At 45.0% G+C, this 27,611-nt stretch overlaps 1 protein-coding gene across 1 annotated transcript in view; it reads right to left on the bottom strand.

Moving 5' to 3' along the window:
• Positions 1-15,197, bottom strand: part of MAP3K2 (mitogen-activated protein kinase kinase kinase 2) — an 87,702-nt gene extending 72,505 nt beyond the window's left edge. The window contains exon 1 of the mRNA XM_008258427.4: positions 14,665-15,197. The gene's annotated coding sequence lies outside the window, so the exon portion shown is untranslated. The remainder of the gene's footprint in view (positions 1-14,664) is intronic.
• Between the last annotated feature and the right edge of the window lie 12,414 nt (positions 15,198-27,611).

The raw sequence follows: 27,611 nt of genomic DNA, 5'->3' as shown, positions 1-27,611 counted from the left end.
TATACCTCAAACAATTTATTTGAGGTAGGCACTTAGCCTATCAGTTAAGATGTCCAAGATCCACACCACCAAAGTATCTGGGTTTGACACTTGGCTCAGACTCCTGATTCTGGTTTTCTGTTCATGTAGACCCTGGGAGGCAGCAGGGATAGCTCAACCATCCTGCCCATGGAGGAGACCTGGAATTAGCCCCTGGCTGCAGTGGTTGTGAGCATCTGGAGAAAGGGCCAGTGAATGGGAAGTTTTCTTTCTCTTTCTCTCTATAAATAAGTAACTTAGTTATTCCCCAAATCATTTCCAATTAATTTCATTGTCACACGTAGCACTTTGCAATTCATTTCTGGGCATGGTTTCCTACCTAACCAATTTGAAATTAATTTTTGGGGGGGCCAAACTGAGGCTTTTATCTATTTACTTCTTGTCTTCAATAGGATAAGCTGACATTTAGCTATGTTTCAGTCCTACAAGATCAACACTGCCATCACTCTTTAAATGTAGCTTCAGTATTCAACTATTACGCTATTACTTATATTTTTGTACTTAATGTGAATGTTTCAAATATTTATAAGATTTCATATATTGGCCAGCGCCGTGGCTCACTAGGCTAATCCTCCGCCTAGCGGCGCCGGCACACCGGGTTCTAGTCCCGGTTGGGGCGCCGGATTCTGTCCCGGTTGCCCCTCTTCCAGGCCAGCTCTCTGCTGTGGCCAGGGAGTGCAGTGGAGGATGACCCAGGTGCTTGGGCCCTGCACCCCATGGGAGACCAGGAAAAGCACCTGGCTCCTGGCTCCTGCCATCGCATCAGCGCGGTGTGCTGGCCGCAGCACGCCGGCCGTGGCGGCCATTGGAGGGTGAACCAACGGCAAAGGAAGACCTTTCTCTCTGTCTCTCTCTCTCACTGTCCACTCTGCCTGTCAAAAAAAAAAAATAATAAAAAAAAAAAATAATCCCAGGGGCTGGTGCTATGGTGTAGCACAGCTCCGGCCATTACAGCCAATTGGGGAGTGAACCAGCGGATAGAAGGCCTCTCTCTCCACCTCTCCTTCTCCCTGTAATTCTGACTTTCAAATAAATAAATAAATCTTTAAAAAAGAAAAAGTAAATTATCTGCTCACACCCTAGTATGTTTGTCTCCTCTACCAGAAAGAAGTTCTATAATCACAAACAACAATTAATTCATCTATTTATCTTGACAGTTAACATGGGGAAAGTAGTCATACATACATTTTGTTAATAATTTTGCAAGTGAACAACTATAACTAAATTCAAAATTTCTTAAAAGTTTTTGACTGACATCCTGTAAGATTTTTAATGAATGTTCAGTGAACTTTAAAAGTAAAATAGTACAAAAAAAGGAAAATCAATATGAATACTTCTATCCAAAAGCCAATTACGTATGTTTTAATACTATAATAAAAACATAATTAGTAAAGCATACATATTGCTTTCTATTTCTGATTTTATGGCAGAAGTCCGAATGGAATTTCAAAATGCTAAAGTGAAAATAATCATTAAACTAGATTTGCATTCACAACCATTCAAGAGTGAAAGATTTCAAACAGAAAACAGTTTATCACCGAAAGACCCATATTTGAGACATTTCTAAAAGATGTACTTCAAGAAGGAGGAGAGTGATAGCCAAAGAACAAAAGCTAGAAATTGTTAAATGTGGTAAACCTAAAGAAATACAGATTGAATAGAATGAGAATAAAATACTTAATTTGTGGAACTGAGATAGGTGAATTATACTGAATAATGGTAGCACTTTAAGTAGAAGGGAGACTGAATTATTCACCCACAGTGGGCACTTACTGCTTCCAGAAATCCCCTTCTTGTGGAAACTTGTCCCTTCTATCACCACCACCACTTCCAACTATTCACATGATTACTGAAAATGTCACCAAATTACTGGCATGGTTCCACATCTTGGCCATAATTGATGATGCAGAGTGGGTAATTGACCAAACAGGAACAAATGCAATCTCTAGAAATTACAAGCAACCAAAGGAAGCAGAAAGGAGAGCCAACAGGCACTGACCTGTGCTATGGAAGGGCTTCATGTGCATTATTGATGCTCACCTTTTGTCTCTGTGCTATCTAAAATACTTCCTTCCTCATTTATACTTGTCTAACCCATCTTATAAGGACCCATCTTTTAAGCTGTCCCTGCCTTATCCACCTGGTCATATTTTCATCTATAAATGACAGTGGAGAATTATCATCTATGGACTGCCAGACTGTATGTGAGGCATTTGATATACATTATCACTTCACCCTATCAATACTGGAATGACAGCACTTGCTATCTCTCTACTCATCATGGCAAAAGTGATCTTTCTTAAAAGATACTACCTCTTGGGGTCGGTGCTGTGGTGCAGTTGGTTAATTCTCCCCCTGGGGCGCTGGCATCCCATATGGGTGCCGGTTCTAGTCCCAGCTGCTCCTCTTCCAATCCAGCTCTCTGCTATGGCCTGGGAAAGCAGTTGAAGATGGCCCAAGTGCTTGGGGCCCCTGCAACCACGTGGGACATCCGGAAGAAGCTCCTGGCTTTGTATTGGCCCAGCTCCGGCCGCTGTGGTCATTTGGGCAGTGAACCAGCCGATGGAAGACCTTTCTCTCCATCTCTCCCTCTCACTGTCTTTAACTCAACTTCTCAAATAATAAATAAAAATCTTTTTTTAAAAAATTGCATTACCTCATACAACAGCTTCCTAACCATTCCATATTATTTATTTATATTTTCTGAAACTAGATTACAATATCCTCAAATATAGGAACTATGTCTTTTACTTTATTCTTATCTCCACTCATATTTCTTACTTTCACATACCCCCTTCTTTCAAAATATACTCTTCTCATATCTCAATCTTCTACATTAGTTGTGCAGTTACTACAACTACTATTACTAATAAAAGCTACTATTTATAATGTTTTACATTGGGTTGACATTCTATTAATACTTTACAAGCATTTCATTTAATCTATACAACAATCTGATAGGGAAGGCATTATCTGTCTGTTTCAGAGAGAAGGATACATGCTTGGAGAGCTTAAACAATTTGTTCTCTCACATTAGTATAAGCCTAAATTTGTAAAATATCACTGTGAACACCCACAACTGTAACATCTCCCACTGTGGTTTTCTTCCTTAACTGCTATGACAGTGTATACTGTGTCAACTTGGTTAAGTTCAAACTACATTTCCCAGAATTCTCTTCTCACAGATTCCAAGTTAGAGCAGGCCAAGAGGCAAATTATTGTAAAGATCATGATTAAATCGCATTATGTCTCTGCTCTCCCCTGCTCTTCATAAAGCTCTTCTCCCTGACTGCCAAGCAACCAAACCCAAGTCCACCACCAAAAGCTTGAATGGATGACTTCAGGAAAAGGGGTGACAGATCTCTACTGATGTTCCACCAGCTCCAGCTGGTCCTGCTCCAGGAGCTGGGCATACCTGGCTTCTCAGATTCACCTGCAAACTCCAAGTTGCCCAGAACACCTAGTGACTTTTCTCTCGTCTGCACTTGGAGACCCTGGCTTCTCAGTCTTGAACTTCTTTCATAAGTCCCTTTTTCCATAATATCATTGTAGTAGCTCTGCTTCCTCGAGCAAACTTATAAATGATGCCAGTATTCAAGCTTTCTCCCAATCCTCTGACCAAGAAATCTCGGCAACTTCCCCTTTCAAGATCTTCTTGCATACCAAATCTTGTCCACTCAGTCTTTTCATTGCCTCCAATCAACAATCAGTTTTGCACCCCTATCCTTGTCTCCAAAGAAGCTGAAGTATTCCTTGTTTCAAAGAAGCCATATTGCTTTCTACTTTTACAAAGCAAGATTTAATACTAAAGGAGATATGAAATTAACAAATGTCAGTATCAATGTATTAACTTAAGAACAAAATTAGCTAAGAATGTGTAGGAGAACTTTTGGGCTTTGGTTAGATATGTAAAGATGGAGAAAAGAAGAACAGAGATGCAGAACAATTCTAAGAAAAAAATATATATAGTTTGTCCCAAATGTGTTTTCTGGCCCCCCCTCCCATTGGAAGTAGGGAATCTTCACTCCATTATGTAGTCATTCTGGATATATTCAAGTATCCCCTAAATTATTTAACTTTCTATTGAGCATAAGACTGTGTGTACAATATTTCTAATACCTTTTTTCTTAAAGAGATCTTCCACACACTCTCTCCTTGATTTCTGGTTAAAGTATTTCAAAAAACGTATTTCACTATTCTGGCTTTCCATTCATAACTTGAGAATAATTCAGTTCTTCTCTGTTTTCTAGGGCTCAACGCCTCCTATCCTGGATTTCATGACTGAGCGGTGTCACAGGTGATTCCAATTTCTGTCCCTCTCATTCACTCTTCTAACAGGCATTTACTAAGAGTCTCCTACCTATCAAGCACAGTTCAATGCAAGGTACCTATAAAATACCTTTGAAATAACAGATCCCATACAGATCAATTAATCACATTAAACAGAGCTGTTTATCCTCCTTCCAAACGTTGTCCTATAACACAGCTTTCCCGGACTGCTGTCATGTTAACAACTTCCCAAGCAAAAAACCGTGGTCTCTTCTGTCTCTTTACTATTTATTCAGTTGTAAGTCTCACTGAATCGCAATTAGACAGATCGTCAAGAGATCATTCAGGGCAACCTTACTTTTACAAGTTCAGAAATCCTGAAGTTACTCTATCACAATCTACTTCTATGACAGATTTAAGACTGAACGCAGGCTTCCTACCTACCATCAGTGTTTAAGAAACAGTATAGGGAGCCACTAACGTGGCACAGTAGGTTGAAAGCCACTTGCAGTGCCAGCATCCCATATGGGCATGGTTGCAGTCCCCGCTACTCCATTTCTGATCCAGCTCCCTGCAAATGTGCCTGGGAAAGCAGCAGAAGATGGCCCAAGTACTTAGGCCCGTGCACCCACGTAGGAGACCTGAAAGAAGCTCCTGGCTTCAGATCTGCCCAGTCGGTCACTGCAGCCCATTTAAAAGGGAGTGGAGTGAATGGAAGCGGATGGAAGATCTCTCTCCACCCCCCTCTCTTTGTGTCTCTCCCTGTTTATAACTCTGCCTTTCAAACAAATAAGTCTTAAAAAAAAAAAAAAAAAGAAAAGAAAGAAAGAAAGATAGAAAAAGAGCAGTATAGAATTTGGCTTGTGACACACCCTTCAGGAAAACTAGGCAAGAAATCCCTCAGGCACATCGCCATCACCTTCAACTCTAGCAGTATCCAACAACTCATGACTTGGGATATGATGTTGTGATGTTAACATATCTTACATGATCTCAGAACACATAACTCACCTACCCTTCCTCAAATCGTGGGGTAAGATTAAATATGAAGAGGCACAGTGGCTTGGGGGCTAAGTCATCAGAATGCAGCCATCCACTAACCATAAACCACCTAGATTAACGTCATGTCATCTCCAAAAGTAGATTTTATCAATATTAAGGCTGAGCAACTTCTACTTCTTGTTTCTTTACAGTATCTGAGCATCTTAAAAATGTTATTGACATGCTAATTATTCTACAATATATGTATAAGATATTACTAACTTTAAGGAGTTAATAAGCTACTTTAAAATGCCTAGACTGCTTAGAAAATATATTAAAGCCATAATATAAATCATACCAATCTCACCTCTTAAACTGAACCAGAGTCCTTAAGTCTCATTTCCTTATCATATTAAAACAAAAGAACAAGATGTTTTGGATTAAAACTCCATAAATATCATTAAAATGTAACAAAATCAAACAGAGTAATCCCATACCAAATAATGATAAGGAAGTATCTTTAAGTCACACAACTAAAATATGACTTGGAAGCATTTAACAGAAACAACTGACTTCACTTTAGACTACCAATCTATTCCCAAAGACTTTAAAAAAAAAAAAAAAAACTAAACTCCCATCATCCCCACTTTTAAAACTGCTTCACAGAAAACATTGCCTGTGTAGTAGGGCTGATCACGAACACCTACTTTTCTCCTTCTGGGCGTATGGAAATATTGAATTCCTCCTCCTGTTTACCCCAGGACCAGCCATGAGACTTCCCTTGGACAGAACTTTGTGGGTAGACGTGGTGAATGTTTCTTCCAGGTAAAAGCTTTAAAAGCCAGAGTGTGCTTTGACACATTTTGTTTTCCCTCCATCCTAGCAACTAGTAATGTTCCAGACAGTGGCTGCTCCCAAGTGAAATCGCAAAGTGGGACCCAAAGTAAAGATGACAACAACATTGAGCAGAAGCCCCCAGCTGACCCTCAATGAACACACAGCATAAGTAAAAAATAAACCTTTGTTACTATTTTAAGATCCTGAAATTTGATTTCATTTTGTGCAGCATATTCAGAATGATAGAGACTTTTTAAAAAATTCACACTAGCTGGCGCCACGGCTCACTAGGCTAATCCTCCGCCTGTGGCGCCGGCACCCTGGGTTCTAGTCCCAGTTGGGGTGCCGGTTCTGTCCCGGTTGCTCCTCTTCCAGTCCAGCTCTCTGCTGTGGCCTGGGAGTGCAGTGGAGGATGGCCCAAGTGCTTGGGCCCTGCACCCGTGTGGGAGACCAGGAGGAACACCTGGCTCCTGGCTTCGGATCAGCGCAGTGCGTTGGCCGTGGCAGCCATTTGGGGGGTGAACCAACAGAAAAAGGAAGACCTTTCTATCTCTCTCTTTTACTGTCTAACTCTGCCTGTCCAAAAAAACAAACAAACAAAAAAAAAAAACAAACAAAAAACAAAAAAAAAACACTAAAAATTCCTACTGTTCATTTGATTCATTTCAAGAAGCTAATTATGGACATTAAATTCTCCCATGTTACTTCCCCTATAATAGAAAAATGAACATATTTCCCATACCACCTATTTAAAATAGACCAATTTTTGCTCATCCCAAAGTGTACAGAGAAAAATACCATTCAAGGGCCAGCATTGTGGCACAGCAGGTTAAAGCCCGAGCCTGCAGCACCAGCATCCCATGAGGGCACTAGGAGTCCTGGCTGCTCCACTTCCAATCCAGCTCCTTGTGAATGTGCCTGGAAAAAGCAGAGGAAGATGGCCCAAGGCCTGTACCCAAGTGGGAGACCCAGAAAAAGCTCCTGGCTCCTGATCGGCTCAGCTGCAGCCGTTATGACCATCTGGTGAGTGAATCAGAGATCTCCCTCCAGAGATCTCTCTCTCTCTACCTCTCTCTGTAACTCTTTCAAATAATAAAATAAATCTTTTTTTGAAAGAAAAAAGAAAAAATACCTTTCAGATTTTTTTTCTTAAAATTTATTTATTTATTTGAAAGGCAGAGTTACGCAGAGGCAGAAGCAGAGGCAAAGAGAAAAGAGAGGCCTTCCATCCACTGGTTCACTCCCAAGATGGCCACAATGGCTGGAGCTGTGCCAATCCAAAGCCAGGAGCCAGGAGCTTCTTCCGGGTCTCCCACATGCGTGCAGGGGCCCAAAGACCCAGGCCATCTTCTACCGCTTTCCCAGGCCATAGCAGGATCGAAAGCGGAGCAGCTGGGACTCAAACCAGCACCCATATGGGATGCCAGAGTCCTTACCCACTACTCCACAGCACTGGCTCCAACCATTCAGATTTACTCAAGTATTTATCAGAACTCTTTGAGTAATTAAAAAGATGATGGATGAGAATACCTAAATTTCAGCGGTTGGCATTTTGCCAGGCAGTTAAGCCATTCACACTCTACATCCTCGTTCTGACTCCTGACTCCAGCTTCTTGTTAATGTACACTTAGCAGGCAGCAGTGATGACTCAAGTAATTAGGTTCCTACTACCCACATGAGAGACCTGGACTGTGTTCCTGCTCCCAGTTTTAGCTTTAGCCCAACTCTAGCCATTGCAGGCATTTGGGGAGTGAACCAGCAGATGGGAATGTTCTCTCTCTCTCTGCCTCACAAATAAATAATTTTCAATTAAATCTGCATATTTTTTAACCATGTTGACCCCATCCCCAGAAAATTCCAATGCACACATTCCTATGGGGAATGCTGTAGATAACGAGAACATGTGAGCAACATAGAGGCAACAAGAGGATCAAGAATCCCTACTGTACTGGAGAAGTCATACACAACCTCAACTGCACTGCAACGCTGAGCAAGATCTGTCACATCTCTGAACCTCAGACTCCTCACCTGTAAAGTTGGGATAATACTGTGAGGTTAAAAAAATGTGTGAGTTTTCTAGTGCACAGGAGACATTCAAATATTATTTCTCCTTTTTGAAACAGGAACAAAGTCAAAAAGGAGACCAGATTGAGATGCAAAATGACATGGGTGCTAAGATAAAAATTCAAATGCAAAATTAAAACAGAATGAAAAATTATTTTAGAAGATATTGGAGGATACAGAGAATAGGATTATTGGTGTTGCTATGGAGGTCAAACCCAGAAAGCTCTACTAGAACACAGAAGAGATGAAATATGCAAAATTTGAGAGCTATTCTAAAAACTATACATATTTACAGGGAACTGAATACAAAGAAAAACCAAAAGCACAAATTGAAAAAAAATCTGAAGGAGTTAACACAAAATTCAAACATTATGATTATATAATCTTGAATCCTCTAAGCATCTGTGTAATGCATGCATCCCTGCACTCAGATACTAGAAGGCAAGGCAAAAGTATTCAAACTGCATAACAAACCAATCTGGCAAATTAACCAAGCACTCTCCATACTCTCCGTGAAGCCTGCCAAAATTACTGAGCGCTCATCACTAGCTAAGCTTACTTTTTATCAAACCAATACATTTCTGTTCCCATCAACTTATCAAGAGTTATGTTTACGTATTTGTTATAATCACAGTCTAACTAAATGACACAAACCAATGATGCTGTGATTGTAAAAACAGTTGTTTCCATGAAAATTAAGCAGAATATTTAGAAAGATTTTTTTAATGTTAAATTAGATATAGATGAATCAATTGTAAGACAATTGTATAATTGTATAATTCTGGATGGATCATGTACTCAGATTGCTTAAAATTTACATGTTTTTCTATAAAATATCAAAGGTGAAGGTATCATTTTTTATTCCTCTATGTTAATGTATTTTTTGTATTTTTATTAAACTAAATACTACCAGTCCTAATCACATTAAATAAAAGGGCTTCTATGTACACCAAAATAGACAAGATCTGTTTGGATTATGGGGGATTAATATAATAACTGATGTTTTATGAACACATCATATGCTGCTGCTAGGTTTGCTCCATTTACATTCATAACAAACCTGAATTAGGTACCATAATCACCATTTTATAGAAAAAGAAAGTGAGGCTTGGAGAGGTTAAGCAACAGAACTGAGACCCACATTCAGATATGACTCCCAAGCTCATACTCTTAACTATTTACCACCTTTATTTTCTTCCTTATTCTATATTTTTAAATTTTTTACAAAAAACATAGTAGTAAGTTTGGCTGGTCAATGTGTAGGGTTTGTTAATTTTGTTAAAATTGTTGCCTACTCTTCAAGGCCTTCTGGAAACTCCTCACCCTGGTACACAGTAGGTATTTGATGAATAATACTACTTTGGTAATCCAAATCCAGTTTTTCATTGCCCTGATAAAGCAGAGATGCAGCATAAAAAGCACAGATTCTGGAGCTGGCCTGCTTATACTCAAGGTCCAGTTCCACCACAGACAAGATGTGTAAACATAGGCAAATTATCCCAGTGCTTCGGTTTCCTCACGTGCCGTATGGACGGACATACTAACAGCAACTAATTCACTGTGTTGTGGTAGGGTTTAAATGGATGAAAACCTATAAAGTAGGTGCCAGTGGGTTAAGTCACCACTTACGATGATGGCATCCCATGTAAGAATGCTGGTTAGAGTCCCGATTGCTCCGCTTCCAATCCAGCTCCCTGCTAATGCACCTGGAAAGTAGCAGATGACGGCTGAAGTACTTGGGCCCCTGCCACTCATGTAGGAGACCCAGATGGAGTTCCAGGTTCCCGGCTTCAGCCTGGCCCAGCCCTGGCTGTTGTGGCCATTTAGGGAGTAAACTAGCAGATGGGAGACCCAGCCCCCACTTTTCTCAGTCTCTCCCTTTCTATCACTCTGCTTTTCAAATAAATAAATCCCTTTTTTTTTTTTTTTGAAAAAAAATCTTTAAAGTAGTACTTAATCAGTATCTAGAATGTAGAAAATTAAGTTTGCTAATAAAATAATGTAATAAGGGAGAAAAAAGAAACAAAGGAAACTCAACCAGCACATCAACAGTGGTTATGGTAGACACTGTCTTTAAGCCTACAAAATCAAAAGAGGTCCCTACTGTCTGTATTGAGCTAGATATTAGGATACCAAATTCAGCAAAACACCGCCTCTTGTCCTTGAAGACCTAATTTCCTGAAGGACACAAAGGTGATTACTGTGCCATGTGTTAAGTACAATGGTAGAGGCAGGTGTGGAGAGTGCTCTAGGAGCATTCTGAGTCAGTGATGATGAGTGGGCCCAATTTGGGAATCTTCAGAATACTGGGCAGGCATTTAGCCTAAGGCTTTGTATACCCACATTAGACCTTAGAGTGCCTGGGTTCGATTCCCAGCTCCAGCCCCTGATTCTAACTTCCCACTAATGTGGAAACTGGGATGACAGCTCAAGTACAGTTTGTCCCTGCCACCAATGTGGCATACCTGGAGAGAGCTTCCAGCTCCTCGGCTGGCCTCCCAGTCAGGGACTGTGAGTATCTGGGGAGTGAACCAGAAGATGAAGAGCTTGTACTCGTACTAGCATTCCCTCTGCCTCTCAAATTAAAAAATTAAAAATAAACTGATAAAATCATACCTTAAACTACTCTTAATTTGTCATTATTAATCACTAAAGTCCATATTATATAACTAACTTTACAAATGAGAGAAAAAAAATCCAAAATTTATAAATCTCATAGTTTTTAACATGAATCTCAAATAATTACTTAGCATTTATAACAAAGGCAATGTGCTAGTTACAGTAAGAAGTACAAGGAAAATTCAGTAACAACCTAACACTTAAGTTACAATAAAGGCAACAATACAAAAGATATTACAGGGAGTCCCCACTGGTATCCCATAAGAGCATTGGTTCAAAACCTGGCTGCTCTACTTCCAATCCAGCTCCCTGCTAAAGTGCCTGAGAAAGAAAGCAGTGGAAGACAGCTCAAATGCTTGTGTCCCTGCACCCATGTGGGAAACCCAGAAGAAGCTCCTGGCTCCTAGCTTTGGCCTGGCCCAGTCTTGGCCACTGCAGCCATGTAGGGAGGGAGTGAACCAACGGATGGAAGACCTCTTTCTCTCTCTCCGTCTCTCCATCTCTGTAACTCTGACTTTCAAATAAATACATCTTAAAAAAAAAAAAAAAAGAGATTACTAAGCAAATTCATGATCAACCCTCATGAGAAACAGTCAATCAATGTTCCAAGTAAATCCCAGGGATATCTAAGACAACAGACAAAATTATGTGTTTCTTTTAAGTACGTGTGTGTATATACAGATATACAGATATATTTCATAAAACACTGAGAATGAGGGAAAGAGTTACTCTGTCTATATATATGCTTCATCCTGATTTGCAAAAGAGGTATGTGGGAAAACTTCACGTACAGTTTTACAAATTAACTCATACTTTCAATGAGGGAACGTATCACTTATAGAAATCCTATTATGAAACCTTCTTTAAAACAATCACCTACTAGATCTCAGTTAATTCGCTAACAAATTGTATTTTATATTACATATATTTAGTTTATTCCTATCTGATGTAATAAAAATAGATAAAAATGTAACCAACATAAATCATTAACACAAGTATTAATAAATGCTTACTATCATAATCATTAAGAAATGAGAACACAAAGTCTAAAAATTTATAATTCTAGAACTTCAAAATTTTTTTTATCAGATTCACCCCTCCTTTGCAATTTCTGATTATTCTTGTGCAACAATGCTAAGAAAAATTTTAACATACTCAAGAGTACAGGAAAAGACACACACTGAATGTTTTCCATTTTCAAGCCATGTTTCTTGTAAAATTCGTAAGAGACACCCTGAATTCATCACTAAAAAACTGTAAACTCCACAAAATCAGAATCAGATTTTATATATCTGAACAAGATATTTTACAATTCCTGTGATTCTGTTTCCATCTATAGACCAACAAAAGATGGTTAACAAAGAAATTCAAAAGTCAGCCTGACAAGGATCAACAATAGATGCTACTACCAATAGGTGAAAGATTACTGGAGAAGAGGCTAGCATCACAGTGCTAACTAACCAGGCCACAGACTACTTGCTGACTGCAGTGGGAAAAATAGATTTTACCCTAACCCCCTCGACTAAGTGATCAAACTTGGCGTCACAAATAATGGAATTGAGCAGTACACATCTCCCAGAGGGAGGCAACATGAAGTCCATGACATCACTTATTAGGCATCACTTATTAGATATTCTTGTCCAACATGGTTAATTTGAAACTAATGAACCACTAAAACCCAATTTACAATTAACAGCTTGTATAGGGGAATAGAGGAACAAGCTAAATGACATCTTGAAGGGGAAAAAAAATCTGACAAATCTGGAATGTGAATCATTTTATATGACAACTATCTCCTTGATCTTTTTTTTTTTTAATCCATGTAATTTTAAAGGGAGGAGGAGGTGAAGCCATTCTTGAAGAGACTGAAAAGGCTTATCAAATGCAATGAATACATTTTGATGGGATCCTGGTTTGACAGGAGAGAGAATACAAAGTCATAAAAGGCCTTTCAGTATAAATGGAGAGATTTAAATATCACATTTAAGAAAATTAACAATAATGGTATTCTGGCCATATAAAACGTGTTAAGGGGTGAAGTATCATGATGTGGGGGTAAAGTATCACAATGTGCTACAGCTTAGTTTCAAATGGATCAGTCAAAAATAACACACATACTTAAAGAAAAGGCAAATAGACCATGATATCAACAAATGTTGATCTGGGGATTCATCATTAGTGTTAATTATTACTGATTTTTCTGTATACTTAAAATCATAAAAAGCTGAGGGCATAGGTAGCCTACAAAGCATCAATTGCAAAAGGAAATAAATCATCCTGAAGTGAGAGTTATAGGAAATATACAACACAGGACACAATTTCATTTTCATTTATCTCTATGGTAGCAATAAAGTAAAGTAGGAGTGAAAGCTCTAGCTAAAACACTGCTTAAAAGATTAAGTATATAATGTAACCCAATTATTTAATATAAATCTTAATCTCTAATCAGATACATGGAGAGCTCAGCCATATAACCATTCTAGAAGAATATCATACTCAACAATATTCAACATGCGTTTATATTTTAACCAAACAAATCAATCCAGGAACCATCCACTAGTTAACTCTACAAACTTGATCTTCTCTCTACAGACATTACAAAGACATCAACAACAAATTTTCTTCAACTTGATAACATCCTGGGGAGATCACTGAGTACCCACACTGGACATCAACAGATTTCTCAAACATTTCCAACTAAGTCAGAAGCTTCCATCACTCAAGGGAATGTATCACCATTTTCTTCTGCAAAAAAGCTCTGGCTCTAGTTTTTCCACTAATCATAGTTACATCAATATTACTGACTGATGCTGAAATGGTCATTTTCATTGAGCTTCCCAACACTGGTTTGTAGCACTCCACACCAACGGGAAAAAAAATCTCATCATCAAAAAATAATATTCTAAAAAATTAAATTTTGACACTGAACTAAGAAATATTACATAAGACAAAACGCACAAATTACTTTGTGTGTTGACATTGCCACATAATCCAGCAACAAATTTTGCAATAAGGAAACCTCAAGCAAATAACCCAACTGCAAGTTCCTTGTATGCATCAAGAACGAACTGCACGAGTAAAACTGTAACTTTTCATGACATGTACAATTTTACCAAATACTTTCCTTCTTTTTTTTTTTTAAGGGAAATCGTCTAGTCCTGCTACACAAAAGGTAAAGGTACCTTAAGCCATTTTTAAAGTAATAATAAAAAACTAAGAAAATGATTTGGCTAGACTGCCAAATATATATATAACAGCCTCCGCCAAGGAAAAGCAAACCGTATCTCCCTACGCGTTGAAAATTTACCCCCAGGAATAAACTGTCCAGCCTGGCTCATTTTCCTCATGTATTTCTTTTTGTAAGACGGAAAGACGTATGCATAATCTAATCAAGACTTCCTCGACAGCCACCGGCTGAATGACCTTGGGCAAACGCTTTCCTCTAGGTTTCGGAAAGCCTCTATTTTGCATCTGTACAATGGGGAGACAACGCGCCCACCTCACCGGGCGGGGAAGACGGAATGAGAGAAAGCCCACCCGCCGGGGGGCAGAGTGAGGAGCTCCGTAAACACTAGCTAAACGTTCCGTAAAGAAAGGGGAAACAAGAGAGGAGCACGCTCCGAACGTGCAAAGACGACCAGCACTTCGGGACGCACTCCACGTAACATCCCCGCTTCGTCCCAGACACCGGCCGCAACCGTCCCTCCAAAACCCCCGCACGGCACGCATCTGACAGCCGTGCGGCCGAAGGGGAGACCCGGGTCTGCCCTCCCGGAGCGAAATCCCCGCCCCCGCGGGAGCGGCACACAGGCCGCCGCGGCCCTGCCACACACGCACACTCACACAGGCACGTACCGGGCGCTCTGCGGGGACGCCGGAGCCGCAGGCCCGCGGAAGGGCCGCCGCCGCCGCCGCCGAGCCCGCCCCTCCGCCCCCGCGCGGCCTGTCACCGCGGCCCCCGGTCCGGGGAGGCCGCGGCGCCCCCGGGGGCCGGAGGGGCGCGCGAGCAGTCGGGCGCGGGCCGGCGGGCCGGGCCCGTCCCTCCTTCACATGGAGCCCGGGCCGGCCGGGGAGGCGGGCGCGTGGAGCGTCGCGGCCGTCCGGGGCCTCTCGCCCCCTCGGTGCTTCTCGCCGCTGCAGCCCCAAGGCCCGCGGAGGGCTGGCCAGGAAAGGAGGAAGCCGAGGGCCGGCACGGCCAGAGGCTGGAGAAGGGGCGGGAGCGGCGGCTGTGCGGCCTCGGGTGTCGGGCGTCCCGGTCGTAGCCCTCGCCGCCGCCCGCGCGACCCCCAGAACGCCGCGCCCAGCAGCCACACCACCCGCGTCAGGCGCCGCCGCTGAGGGCAGTTCGGCCGCCACTACACACGGACCCGTGACGTCGAGCGTAACGCGGCGCACGTCACGGTCGCCCGCTCGTGCACGCGCAGCCCTCCGCCCTCCCAGAGCGTAACCCGCGGCGAGCGCGCGCCCGGCCGAGGAAAGCGCGTCGGCGCCTGCGCAGTGGCCGGCGACGCCCACGCGCCGGCCGGGTGCGTGCCTGAGGAGCTGCGCGGGGATTCCCAGGCCTGGCTGTGCCGGGGTGCGGAGCGCGCGCACCTGGCTGGGTGCTCTCCCCGCTGCGCGTGTGGGCGCGGCCCCGACGTCAAAGGAGATCCCGAGAAGGGCCTCCCACGTGGGTTGCTGAGCCGGCAGAGGCCGAGCCAGTTCTCTTTCGTGGCGGGTCGTTTGCGAGGCGAAAGGCCCCATGCCCTGTGAGTCGAGTGTCAGAAAATTTGAGAAATTACTATAGGTCGGCCACTCAAGCCAGCCCCTAAAGGTGGGAGAGATCCAAGTTTTCTGGGTATTTTGTGTTTTATCTCGGGTGTCAGACGTGGGACCCTCACTCAGCCCGGGAGGGGGCGGGGACCCCCGCACTCCCCACTCCTCCTTCGCTCCCCGTACCCAGCAGAATCACATGCAAGTTAATCCGGCCTGTTCTTTCTGGCCTAGAAGGCATCTTCGGAACCCCTGTCTTCTTTCCTTAAAGGTCGGCTTAGGCTTTCCCGCACCGTTCCCCCCATCCACGCACGTGGGAGCCGTGCCCGCCAGGCCAGGAGCCTGGGCAACTCGGGATGAGAAGCAAATGTCCGGGTGATGCTCTTTATGACAAACGCCTTAGCAGAGGTGTGGGGCGCGCTGGAACAAGAGTGTGTGCTTCAGAAATGCAGAGCTGCCTGGAATAGCAGTTTCCTCCCATTTGTTACAGAACCTTTTGTCTGCCCAGGGCTGTTACGGAGATTGATAACGTCATCATTCAAAGTTATCAACTTAAAAATTAGCCTAGGGGCAGGCATTGTGGTGCAGGAGTTAAGCTACTGCCTGCAGCATCCCGCATGAACTCTGGTTCTTGTCCTGGCTGCCCCACTCCCGATCCAGCTCCCTGCTAATGTGCCTGGGAAAGCTGGAGAAGATGGCCCAAGTCCCAGGGACCCTGCACCCACGTGGGAGACCTGTCTTCCACCTGGCTCAGCTCCACCATTGCAGCCATTTGGGGAGTGAAGCAGCAGATGGAAGCTCTCCCTCTGTCTGTCACTCTGCCTTTCAAATACATAAATCTTTTTTAAAATGGTGGAGGCCTTCTAACCCTATATGTGCATAAAATCTCAAGGTCTTAAGATTCCTTTGGATTTTAATATTGTGACTTGTAAACCACAGGAAAAAGGGCCTCAGAATCTCCAAGGATAACATTCGCATGTTAAACTTCTACGGTGTTTGACAAAATTCCTGTTCTGACCAGGCATTCAATATATATGTGTTTAGTAGTAATCAAGAGATAGAGTTTTCCTTATACCTCTGCTTACACCTCTGTTCCCCTCCCTCACTGGCCTCCTGGGAACTTCATTCAACTCTGGGCTACTCAGAAACACCCCAGGTATATATTTCTAGTAGCTATTCTTTTTCTCCATCCTTTTTTTAAATGAGTGGGTTTTTCTCTTCCTTGGAGATTCAATGTTTGGCATCTTTCTTTTTTTAAGATTTATTTTATTTATTTGAGAAGTAGAGTTACAGATAGTGAGAGGGAGAGACAGAGAGAAAGGTCTTCCTTCCATTGGTTCACTCCCCAAATGGCCATGATGGCCAGAACTGCGCCGATCCGAAGCCAGGAGCCAGGTGCTTCATCCCGGTCTCTCATGCGGGTGCAGGGGCCCAAGGACTTGGGCCATCTTCTGCTTTCCCAGGCCATAGCAGAGAGCTGGATCAGAAGAGGAACAGCCGGTATTAGAACCAGTGCCGGCCAGCGCCGCGGCTCACTAGGCTAATCCTCTGCCTTGCAGCACCGGCACACCGGGTTCTAGTCCCAGTTGGGGCACCGGATTCTGTCCTGGTTGCTCCTCTTCCAGTCCAGCTCTCTGCTGTGGCCCGGGAGTGCAGTGGAGGATGGCCCAAGTACTTGGGCCCTGCACCCCATGGGAGATAAGTACCTGGCTCCTGCCATCGGATCAGCCCGGTGTGCCTGCCGCAGTGCGCCGGCTGTGCCGGCCATTGGAGGGTGAACCAATGGCAAAAGGGAGACCTTTCTCTCTGTCTCTCTCTCTCTCTCCCTGTCTACTCTGCCTGTTAAAAAAAAAAAAAAAAAAAAAAAAAAAAAAAAAAAACAGTGCCCACATGGGATGCCAGCACTGCAGGCAGAGGATTAACCTACTGCACCACAGCGCCCACCCTTTGACATCCTCAAGTTAGTATATATGGGGGCCAGTGCTGTGGCATAGTGGGTAAAATCAAATCCCATACCAAATCTTAATCATAGGAGTATAATCCATTACATTCACAGTAAGGAGGGCACTTTAGGGACATTTTAAAATCCTGTCTTCACACGTTGTGAGTGGAGAATTGAATGGGGGTGGTTAATTGCTGGGTATTCTCCAGGAAAAGGGGACCATGTGAGCACAAAGCAGGAAGTGTGAGAGAATGCACTCTACCCAAGAATGGCAAAAGTGGCTGCTGGCTGTTGGGTATTGGAAAGATGCAGGTAGGGTGTGAAGTCAGAACAGGAAGACGACCAGCAGGAGATCAGGAAAGAAAGGTGTTGGAGCCAGCCAGAGATCTGGGTAGGGCAATAAAGATGCAAACCAGAACCCTGACCATGGCAATGACATGAGGATTGTTGGTTGGGATATATTCAATGGTGGTGAACAAGACACCTGACCTGAAGCAGCTTAGGCAGTGAGGTTTGTCTTCTCACATAGCAAGAATCCAGTAGGTGGGCCCAAGGCTAATTAGGGCTGAGCATTAGTGTCCCTGTAGTCAAGAGATGGTCACTCAGCTTGGAAGATCATGGCATCCCACAGCAGAAAGAAGGGAGAGCCTTGCCCCTTTTTATCCCCCACCTTTTTAAATACACTTTTTAAATTTTAGAATAGTTTATAGTTATAGAAAAATCAGTAAGATGATGCAGAGAGTTCCCATGTGCCCCCATACCAGTTTCCCTAATTTTTTTTAAAAGATTTTATTTATTTGTTTGAGAGGTAGAGTTACAGACAGAAAGATCCTCCATCCTCTGGTTCACTCTCCAAATAGCCCAACAGCCAGAGCTGGGCCCATGAGGAACCAGGAGCTTCTTCCAGGTCTCCCACATGGGTACAGGGGCCCAAGCACTTGGGACATCTTCCACTGCTTTCCCAGGCCATAAGCAGAGAGCTTGATTGGAAGAGGAGCAGTCGGGTCTTGAACCAGTGCCTATATGGGATGCCAGCACCGCAGACCAAGGCTTAGCACTGTCTCCCAGCTTCCCTATTATTAAGATATCACATTACTATGGTACACTTGAAGCAGTGAGTGAATGATACGTCACCGCTAATCCAAAGTCCACATTTCTTTCAGATTTCCTTGGGTTTTACCTAATGTCCTTTTTCATTCCAAGATCCCATCCAGGATCCCACATACTGCATTCGGTCTTCATGTCTCCTTAGGTTCCTCTTGGTTTACGACTTCCCTTTTTTTTATGACCTTGACAGTTGGGACATGCTGATCAGATATTTTATAGACTATTCCTGAATGGGGCCGGCATTGTGGTGCAGCAACAGCAGGTTAAGCTGTTGCTTGAGGCATTGGCGTTGCTTCGGATCCAGGTCCCTACTAATGCACCTGCGAAAACAGCAGAAGGTGGTCCAAGTGGTTGGGTCCTTGCTACCCATGTGGTAGACCTGGATAGAGTTCCAGGCTCCTGGCTTCAGCTTAGCCCAGCCCTGGCTGTCACAGCCTTTTGAAAGTGAACCAGTGGATGGAAGAGTCTGTTTCTCTCTCTCTCTCTCTCCCTCCCTCTCCTTCAAATAAATAAAATCTTAAAAAAGAAAAGAGTATCCCTCAATTGTGATTTGCCTCATGTTTTTGTTGTGATTAGAATTTGGGACAAGACTACGGAAGGCAGTGTTGTTTTCATCATCTGGCAAGGGTTCTTTGTTAGACCATTTGTGCTGCTGTAACAGAATACCACACACTGAATAAATTATAATGGACAGAAATTTATTTCTTATGTTTCTGGAGACTGTGATCTTCCTTTTTTTTTTTTTTTCCTATTACTTGAAAGATGGAGAGACAGTGCTGTAATTCACTGGTTCACTCCCCAAATGCAGCAACAGCATGGAGTTGTAAATTTCACCCAGATTTCCACTGTCGGGAACAGGGACCCCAATTACTTGAGCCAGCATCTGCTGCCTCCCAGGGTGTGCATTAGCAGGAAGCTGGATCATAGTGGAAGAGCTGGGACTCCAACCAGGCACTCTGATATAGGATGTGGGAATCCCAGGTGGTGATTTAACCTCTCTACCAAATCACCTGCTTCTCAGAAGTTTTCTGAGTGTGGGAAAAGGCAATGTGACAAGATTTGCAACAGAATATTGTTTTGAGTTCTCAATGAACTTGTTCATCTTTAATTCTTTCTTATATAAGTTGCCAACACATAAACTGCTTTCTTTAAAATCCTCATGTTATATAGTTGCCAACATTATAAATATGTATAGCACATTTATAATAGAAAATAAGGAAAACCACAAGAACAAAAGAAAAACTCTCATTCCTTCTGTAGTTCTAGTCGTGTCCAGTGTTCTCTGTGCTTAGTTCTTTATTGTGTTAGTATTTTCTATTTTAGGTATAAGTGGGTACTTGAAAATGGTTGGGGAAGAGGGCTGTTTGGCACAGCATTTATGATGCCACCTCCCATGTGGGCGTGTCTGGGTTCAAGTCCCAGCTCCACTCCCATTTCCTGCCAATGGGCACCCTGGGTGGCAGCAAAGATGGCTCAAGTGGTTGGGTTCATGCCACTTGGGAGACCCAGTTTGAGTTCCAAATTTCTTGTCTAGGCCTGGTCTAGCCCCCAGTTGCTGGGAGCTTTTGGGAAGTGAACCAGTAGATGAAAAGACATTTCTTCTGGCTCTCTGCTTTTCCAATCAAAATCAATAAGTTCATAGGAAATGGAATTAAAAGTTTTTTGTTGCCAAAACTTTTGAAATCTATGCATAGTTTTTTCATAATATGTATTTTCCATGAGCTTTTGAAGAACCTTCATATTTTTCGAGAGTTGCTTGACAGTTGTGATCTATTCTATACACAATTTTTTAAAAGATTTATTTATTTTATTTGAAAGAGTTACATAGAGAGAGCAGAGGCAGAGAGAGAGAGAGAGAGAGAGAGATCTTCCATTTGTTGGTTCACTCTCGTAACGGCTGGAGCTGCGCCAATCTGAAGCCAGGAGCCAGGAGTTCTTCCTGGTCTCCCACGTGGGTGCAGGAGCCAAGGACTTGGGCCATCTTCTACTGCTTTCCCAGGCCATAGCAGAGAGCTGGATCAGAAGGGAGCAGCTGGGTCTCAAACCAGCACCCATATGAGATATCAGCACTTCAGGCCAGGGCGTTAACCCACTGTGCCACAGCACCGGCCCCACATGCAACTTTTAAAAAAGATTTATCTTTCATCTATTTGAAAGACAGAGTTACAGAGAGAGGAGAGACAGAAAGAGGAAGGTCTTCCAACTATTGGTTCACTCTCCAGATGGCCACAACAACTGGGGTCAGGCAGAATCTAGAAGCCAGGAGCTTCTTCCGAGTCTCCCACATGGGTGCAGGGGCCCAAGCAATTGGGTCATCTTCTGCTGCTTTCCTAGGCACATCAGCAGGGAGTTGGATCTCAAGTGGAGCAGCCAGGAATCGAACCACTGCCCACATGGAATGTCAGTGCTGCACATGGTGGTTTAACCTGCTGTGCCACAGTGCTGGCTCCAGCATATGCAATTTCAAATCCTCCTTTTTTCATTTAACACAGAATGAGTAGTTTCACTTATTTTCCCTTATACTTGCAAACACGGTTCTGATTAGCTGGACTGTGAATTGAAAATTTTTAACTTTATTCTAAATATTTTACATGAAAGATGTTCATCTAATGGACAATCTTTTAGCTACTGATGAATGGAACAGCAGCAGACTGCATGTGTTTGAGGCAGAATGAGAAGAGACCGCATGAATACAATGCCAACGTGAACCTGAGAAGGGAAACTCATGCTTGCCTCAGAATGTCTGTCTTTCACAGATCATGCACCCTGGTCAACCTGCCATTGCTCACTTTCATGATACAAGGTCAGCAAATTTTATGTCTAGCATTGGAGGAGAACTTCTTTTTAGGAAAAGACCTAAAGCTCCTACAATCATTTGAGTTCCTCAGGTTGGTGCATACTAAGCCTGTACAGTAAAAAAAAAAAAAAAAAAAAAAAAAAGATTTTTACAACAGCCCATTGTTAAGAATAAGAGATTTTGGGGCCGGCGCTGCAGCGTAGCAGGTAAAGCCGCCACCTGAAGTGCCAGTATCCCTTATGGGTGCCGGTTCGAGTCCCAGCTGCTCCACTTCCAATCCAGCTCACTGCTATGGCCTGGGAAAGCAGTAGAAGATGGCCCAAGTCCTTGGACCCCTGCACCTGCATAGGAGAATTGGAGGAAGCTCCTGGCTCCTGGCTTCAGATTGGTGCAGCTCCGGGCATTGCAGCTAATTGGGGAGTGAACCAGCGAATGGAAGACCTCTCTCTCTATCTCTCTCTGCCTCTCCTCTCTCTGTGTAACTCTGACTTTCATATAAAATAATAAATCTTAAAAATAAGATATTTTAATTTTTTAAAAAACTAGTTATTTTTAATTTACTTACAAGACAGAGAGCACGCACAAGAGATATTCCATCTACTGGTTCACTCACTCCCCAAATCCCTGCAACAGCAAAGGCTGAGCCAAGTTGAAGCCAGAAACCAGAAATTCCATCTGGGTCTCCCATGTGAGTGGCAGGGGCCCGAACACTTGCCCCATCGCAGGCTGCTTCCCAGGATGCATTAGCAGGAAGCTGGCTCAGAAGCAGAGTAGCCAGGACTCCAACAGGCTCTCCCCTACTCTGATAGGGGACACAGATGTCCCAAGCAGGGACTTAAGCGTCTATACCCCAACTCCCGTCTCAATGAGGGATTTTGGGATCTTGGCTGTTTGGCTGGGGTCCCCTGGTGGTCGCCACTGCAGCATCCCCCGAGGGCCTAATGGTCCACTCCCCACTTCCCACTCCGCGCCTTCACAGCAAAGTGAGGAGTCTCTGTTCCTTCCCTTTCTCTGTTTACGTTGTGATCACTTCTTCCTGTTCCCCTTTTCCCTTCTTTCTCTGCCTCTTTCATATACCTCTCCCCACCCTATTTAATGCACCGTATTTTATTAGTTACTTTTCACACGTATCCTGAGAAGCAGCTCAGCAGAATTATTTTTCTGAGTTTACATCTGAGGATAAAGAGGCAGAACAGAGGGGCTAGATAACTGTCACCAGGCCCGGGGTGAGGGAAGGGACACCTAGGGGAGCAGCCAGCAGGAACCTCAAAGTCCATTTGGCAGGCCCTCCCTCCCTTCCTGGGCCCCAAGTCCCTCCCTGATTGCCTAATGCCCCGTAGTACCACTCCCTGTGCCACCAACACCAGCAGCCCCTCCGAGCAGCCTTGCCTCCCTTGAAACCATTGGCTTCCTTCACACCAAGCCCTCTCAGCCCCTCTCAGCCTTGCTCTGCGGGACCTCAGCCCTCTCTGTCACCATTGAGCATCGAGCATCACATCAGCAAAACCAGAAAAGCACGAGTCGCATTCATCCTAGGGCCCATGGAACCCCTCAAGCCAGCTTCATGAAGCTTCTCCTGCAGCTGGTGCCCACAAGTCAAGACACAGGGTTGACATTGGTTCTGCAGCATGGGCCAGTCTGCCTGAAACCCAGCAGGATGTAGAGCCCGCGTCCCGAGAGGCAGCAGTGCCATCACCCCCCTCCACCCCTGACGCCTTCAGACAACCAGGGCAATTCAGATAAATCTGAGGGCAGAGCTCCCTGCAGCCTCCCCCAGCGTCTGCCCGGCCACCTCCCTGGTGTCTCTGGCTGCAGGCTGGACTGCGAAGAATGCTGGAGTCTGCAGAGACTTCTGTGTGACCTTGCCCTTGGGTCGCTGAGCCTCTGAAGAAGAAAGGCCCCTTGCTCCCAGGACTCCGATGGAGGCCCGAGGGGTCAGGCAGGTGAACAGTGAGAAACGGGTAACACTTGTAACCACCTGCTACACAAGGAGGCTCGGTGCTCTCTACATCCTCATAGACCCCAGAGTCAGAAGGCTTTAAAAATGGAGGCAGATGGGGCCACTGCCATGGCACAGTAGGTTAATCCTCCGCCTGCGGTGCCGGCATCCCAGATGGACGCCAGTTCGAGTCCCAGCTGCTTCTCTTCCAATCCAGCTTTCTGCTGTGGCCTAGGAAAACAGTAGAAGATGGCCCAAGTGCTTGGGCCCCTTCACCTGCATGGGAGACTGGGAGGAAGCACCTGGCTCCTGGCTTGGGATCAGCGCAGCTCCGGCCATTGAGGCTATTTGGGGAGTGAACCAACAGAAGGAAGAACTTTCTCTCTGTCCCTCCTTATCAGTCTGCAACTCTACCTCTCAAATAAATAAATAAAATCTTTAAAAGAAATGGAGGGAGAGCGGGTGTTTAGCACATTGGCCATTTGGGATGCCCACATCACATATCGGAGTGTCTGAATTCAAGTACAAGCTTTGCTCCCAACTCCAGCTTTCTGCTAATGCACAACTGGGCAAACAGTGATAATGGCTCAAGTACTGGGGTCCCTGCCACCTACATGGGCGACCCAGACCGAGTTCCAGGCTCATGGCTTCAGCCTAGCCCAGACTTGGCTATTGCAGGCATTATGGGAGTGATCCAGCCAATAGAAAGATTCTCTTATCTCTGTCGCTGTTGGTCTCTCTGCTTTCAAATTAAAAAAAAAAAAAAAAAAATAGTTTTAAAAAAGAAAGCGAAATTTAAAGAAAAATAGGGAAAAAAAGGCCAGCGCCGTGGCTCAATAAGCTAATCCTCTGCCTGCGGCGCAGGCACACCGGGTTCTAGTCCCGGTCGGTCAGGGTGTCGGATTCTGTCCCGGTTGCCCCTCTTGCAGGCCAGCTCTCTGCTGTGGCCCGGGAGTGCAGTGGAGGATGGCCCAAGTGCTTGGGCCCAGCACCGGCATGGGAGACCAGAAGCACCTGGCTCCTGGCTTCGGATCAGTGCAGTGTACTGGCCGAAGCACGCCGGCCGCAGTGGCCATTGGAGGGTGAACCAACAGCAAAAGGAAGACCTTTCTGTCTCTCTCTCACTGTCCACTCTGCCTGTCCAAAAAAAAAAAAAAAAAAAAAAAAAAAGAAAGAAAGAAAGAAATAATAAGAAAAAAAAATCGGAGAGCATCAGACACAACCGGAAGGCAAAGTTCTTTTCTGGGTGGCTGACTCTGAGACTGGGGCTGCGTATTGTGAGTCAGCGCCTCTCCTCCCTGAAGTTCACGGCCATCCTCAGCTCTCCCAGGCTCAGCTTTGAGTACAGCAGCGAGTGCGTGCCAGGAGAAGCATGTGCAGTTTTCCGTCACCAAGGCTGTCATGCATTGAACAGGGCTCAGCTCCCTAAACTCACGCAGCTGTTTTAACTCAGAAGTCTCATGTTAAGGGTTGCTGGTGTAGGGGTGGAGACTTGATCTCATTAGGGCATCAGAGTTGGGTCTGCTGGGAGGTCTTTAGGTCATCAGGGTCTGCCCTAGGAAGCCTCTCTCTGCTTCCTGGCTGCTCACATGAGTGTTCCTCTGTACCTGCTCTGCCACGCCCAGCCCCCACTACACTCCAGACTAATGGGGCCGCCTGATCCTAAACTGTGAACCTCCAAACTGTAAGCCCAATCAGATATTTTCCTTCCCAAAGAAACTTCTCTTGGATGTTTTAAAGCAACCGGGGCTGTGGTGTAGTAGGATAAGCCTCTGCCTGGGGTGTCGGTATCCCATATGGGTGCCAGTTCGTGTCCTGGCTGCTTCTGTTCAGATCCAGCTCTCTGCTGTGGCCTGGGAAAGCAGTAGAAGATGGCACAAGTGCTTGGGCTCCTGCACCCACGTGGAAGACTTAGAAGAAGCTGCTGGCTCCTGGCTTCAGATCGGCTCAGCTCTAGCTGTTGCAGCCATTTGCGGAGTGAACCAGTGGATGGAAGATCTTTCTCTCTGTCTCTTCCTCTCTGTCGGTATCTCTACCTCTCAAATAAATAAAATAAATCTTTTAAACAAACTTGATAGTAACAGATGATATCCAACAGAATAAAATAATCCATGGGGACACACACGTTTAAACATGAATGGGGCAGAAAGGAAGCTCTCCCATGCAGAACAAAGCAAGCAGCCCATGGAAAAGTAATGATGGAGTTAGGAATAATTCACAATGGATACTGATGATGAACAAGGCTGTTCCTCTCCATGTAGCAATTACAAAGGGAAAATAACGGTATGGCAGAGAAACCTAGCAAGCAACACCTTTATAAAGCCAGCACTTAAGCTTCCAGGATCCACCTGCTGAAGTGCCCTGGGAGCACCTGCCATGTGCATGCTGTGCTCACCAACGTGGGGTGAGTGTGACTCTTCCACAAAGCTGACCGCAGCTGCTCTTGTGCAGTAATGAGCAACTCCACCTCCAACTCCAAACGCACCTGTTTCCTATGGGTGACCACCTGGTGCACAGGTCAGATGTGGCTTTGAATTTCTGCCAAGCTGTGCATTCAGGCAAGCTGCTCAACCTTTCTCACCCACAACCTTTGACCTATAAAATGGGAAGAATAATTGTAGCCAGTTAAGCACCCAGCAATTGCACTGCTAAGGATTTGCACAGGAGAAGTGAAAACCCATGTCCACGCACAGACTTGTACACATATGTTTCTTGCTGCCCCCCAAATAATCATCAGCTACTTAGCAAAAACACAAATCGGTGTGTGTTTTTTAAATGTTTTTAAGATTTAGCTTATTTATTTGAAAGACAGAGTGACAGAGAGAAAGAGAGAGCAAGGTATCTTCCATGCACTGGTTCACTCCTCAAATGGCCGCAATGGCTGGGGCTGGGCCAGGCTGAAGCCAGGGGCCTGGAACTCCATCCGGGTCTCCCACGTGGACAGGGGTCCAAGTACTTGGGGTGATGGGAATGTTCTCTGTCATGAGCATTGTGGCAGTTACAAGGTTATACTTTCATTAAAACTCATCAAACTGTACACCTAAAATGGGTGAATTTTACTGTATGTAAATACAGTCACAATAAAGTCAATAAGGGGCCAGTGCTGTGGCCTAGCAGGTTAAGCTGTTGCCCTGGTTCAAGTCCCGGCTGCTCCACTTCTGAACCAGCTCCCTGTTAATGTGCCTGGGAAAGCAGAAGATGGCCCTAGTGCCTGGGCTCCTGCACCCACGTGGGAGACCTGGAAGAAGCTCCTGGCTCTTGCCTTTTGGATCGGCCCAGCTCTGGCTGTTGCGGCCATTTGGTGAGTGAACCAGTGGATGGAAGATTGATTTTCATTCTCTCTCTCTTTCCCTCTCTCTCTCTCTCTCTCTATCTCTCTCTCTCTCTCTCTCTCTCTCTGTCTCCCCCTCCGTATATCTGCTTTTGAAATAAATATTTTTTTAAAAAAGCCAATAAAACTTTCATTAATCAGGTGAGGTGCTGTCCCAAGTTCAGTGCCTGCCGTGAGAACGGTCCTAGAATAAGAGTGGTAAGCAGGTGCACAGTCCTCGGCCAAGCAGGGCCAGTGTGTAAGCAGGAGGCCCAGCCTGGGGTGCCAGGCTCACCAGGTGTCAGGCACCTAAAGTGAATCACCCAGGTGATTGGAAATAGAAGAGTGCAGGTTCAATGAGAGGCCGTGCCTGTGCCCAAGGCCCTGGAGCAGAAGCCCTGCCCACCCCTGGAAAATGGGCAGGCACTTGGTGGCAGGAGCTTGGGACAGTGCCCGCCCTTCTGGTTTCAGGGTCAGGCAGTCACGTCTGCTCCACCGCCCTTGCCCAGCCTGGCTGGGTGGTGAAAGTCCAGCTCGTCTGCCACCACCACCTCCGCCTTCTTTTCTGTCCCGCCCTGCACAGCCTCGTCCAGCTCAGGCCCAGGCAGAGCCCTGCAGCCACCCCCAAGGAGTCCCCAATGGGTGGTCCCATGGGTGTACTGTGCACTCACTCCAGCCTGGAAGCTGTGAATGCCAGCACCAAGCTGACTGCACCAGAAAAGGCTTGGGGGCAAAGGCCTGGGGAGACAGGAGGAGCAAAGACAAGCAAGCAGCCAAAAGCAGGTCTCAGTGCTACAGTGAGAAACCTCATTTTATTTATATATGTTATGTCTCATCGCTCGGCAACCAGGTCTGGGCCCCGGAGCGGGCGGGGGAGGGGGCTCTCCTGTTGCAGCGGGATGGGGTGACTCATCGCTGTACACCCTGGCCTCGGGGCCTAGGTTAACAGACTCAC

This window comes from Oryctolagus cuniculus, chromosome 3 (assembly GCF_964237555.1).
Source record: "Oryctolagus cuniculus chromosome 3, mOryCun1.1, whole genome shotgun sequence".
Lineage (NCBI taxonomy): Eukaryota > Metazoa > Chordata > Mammalia > Lagomorpha > Leporidae > Oryctolagus > Oryctolagus cuniculus.
This window is presented reverse-complemented; position numbering and strand designations above follow the sequence as displayed.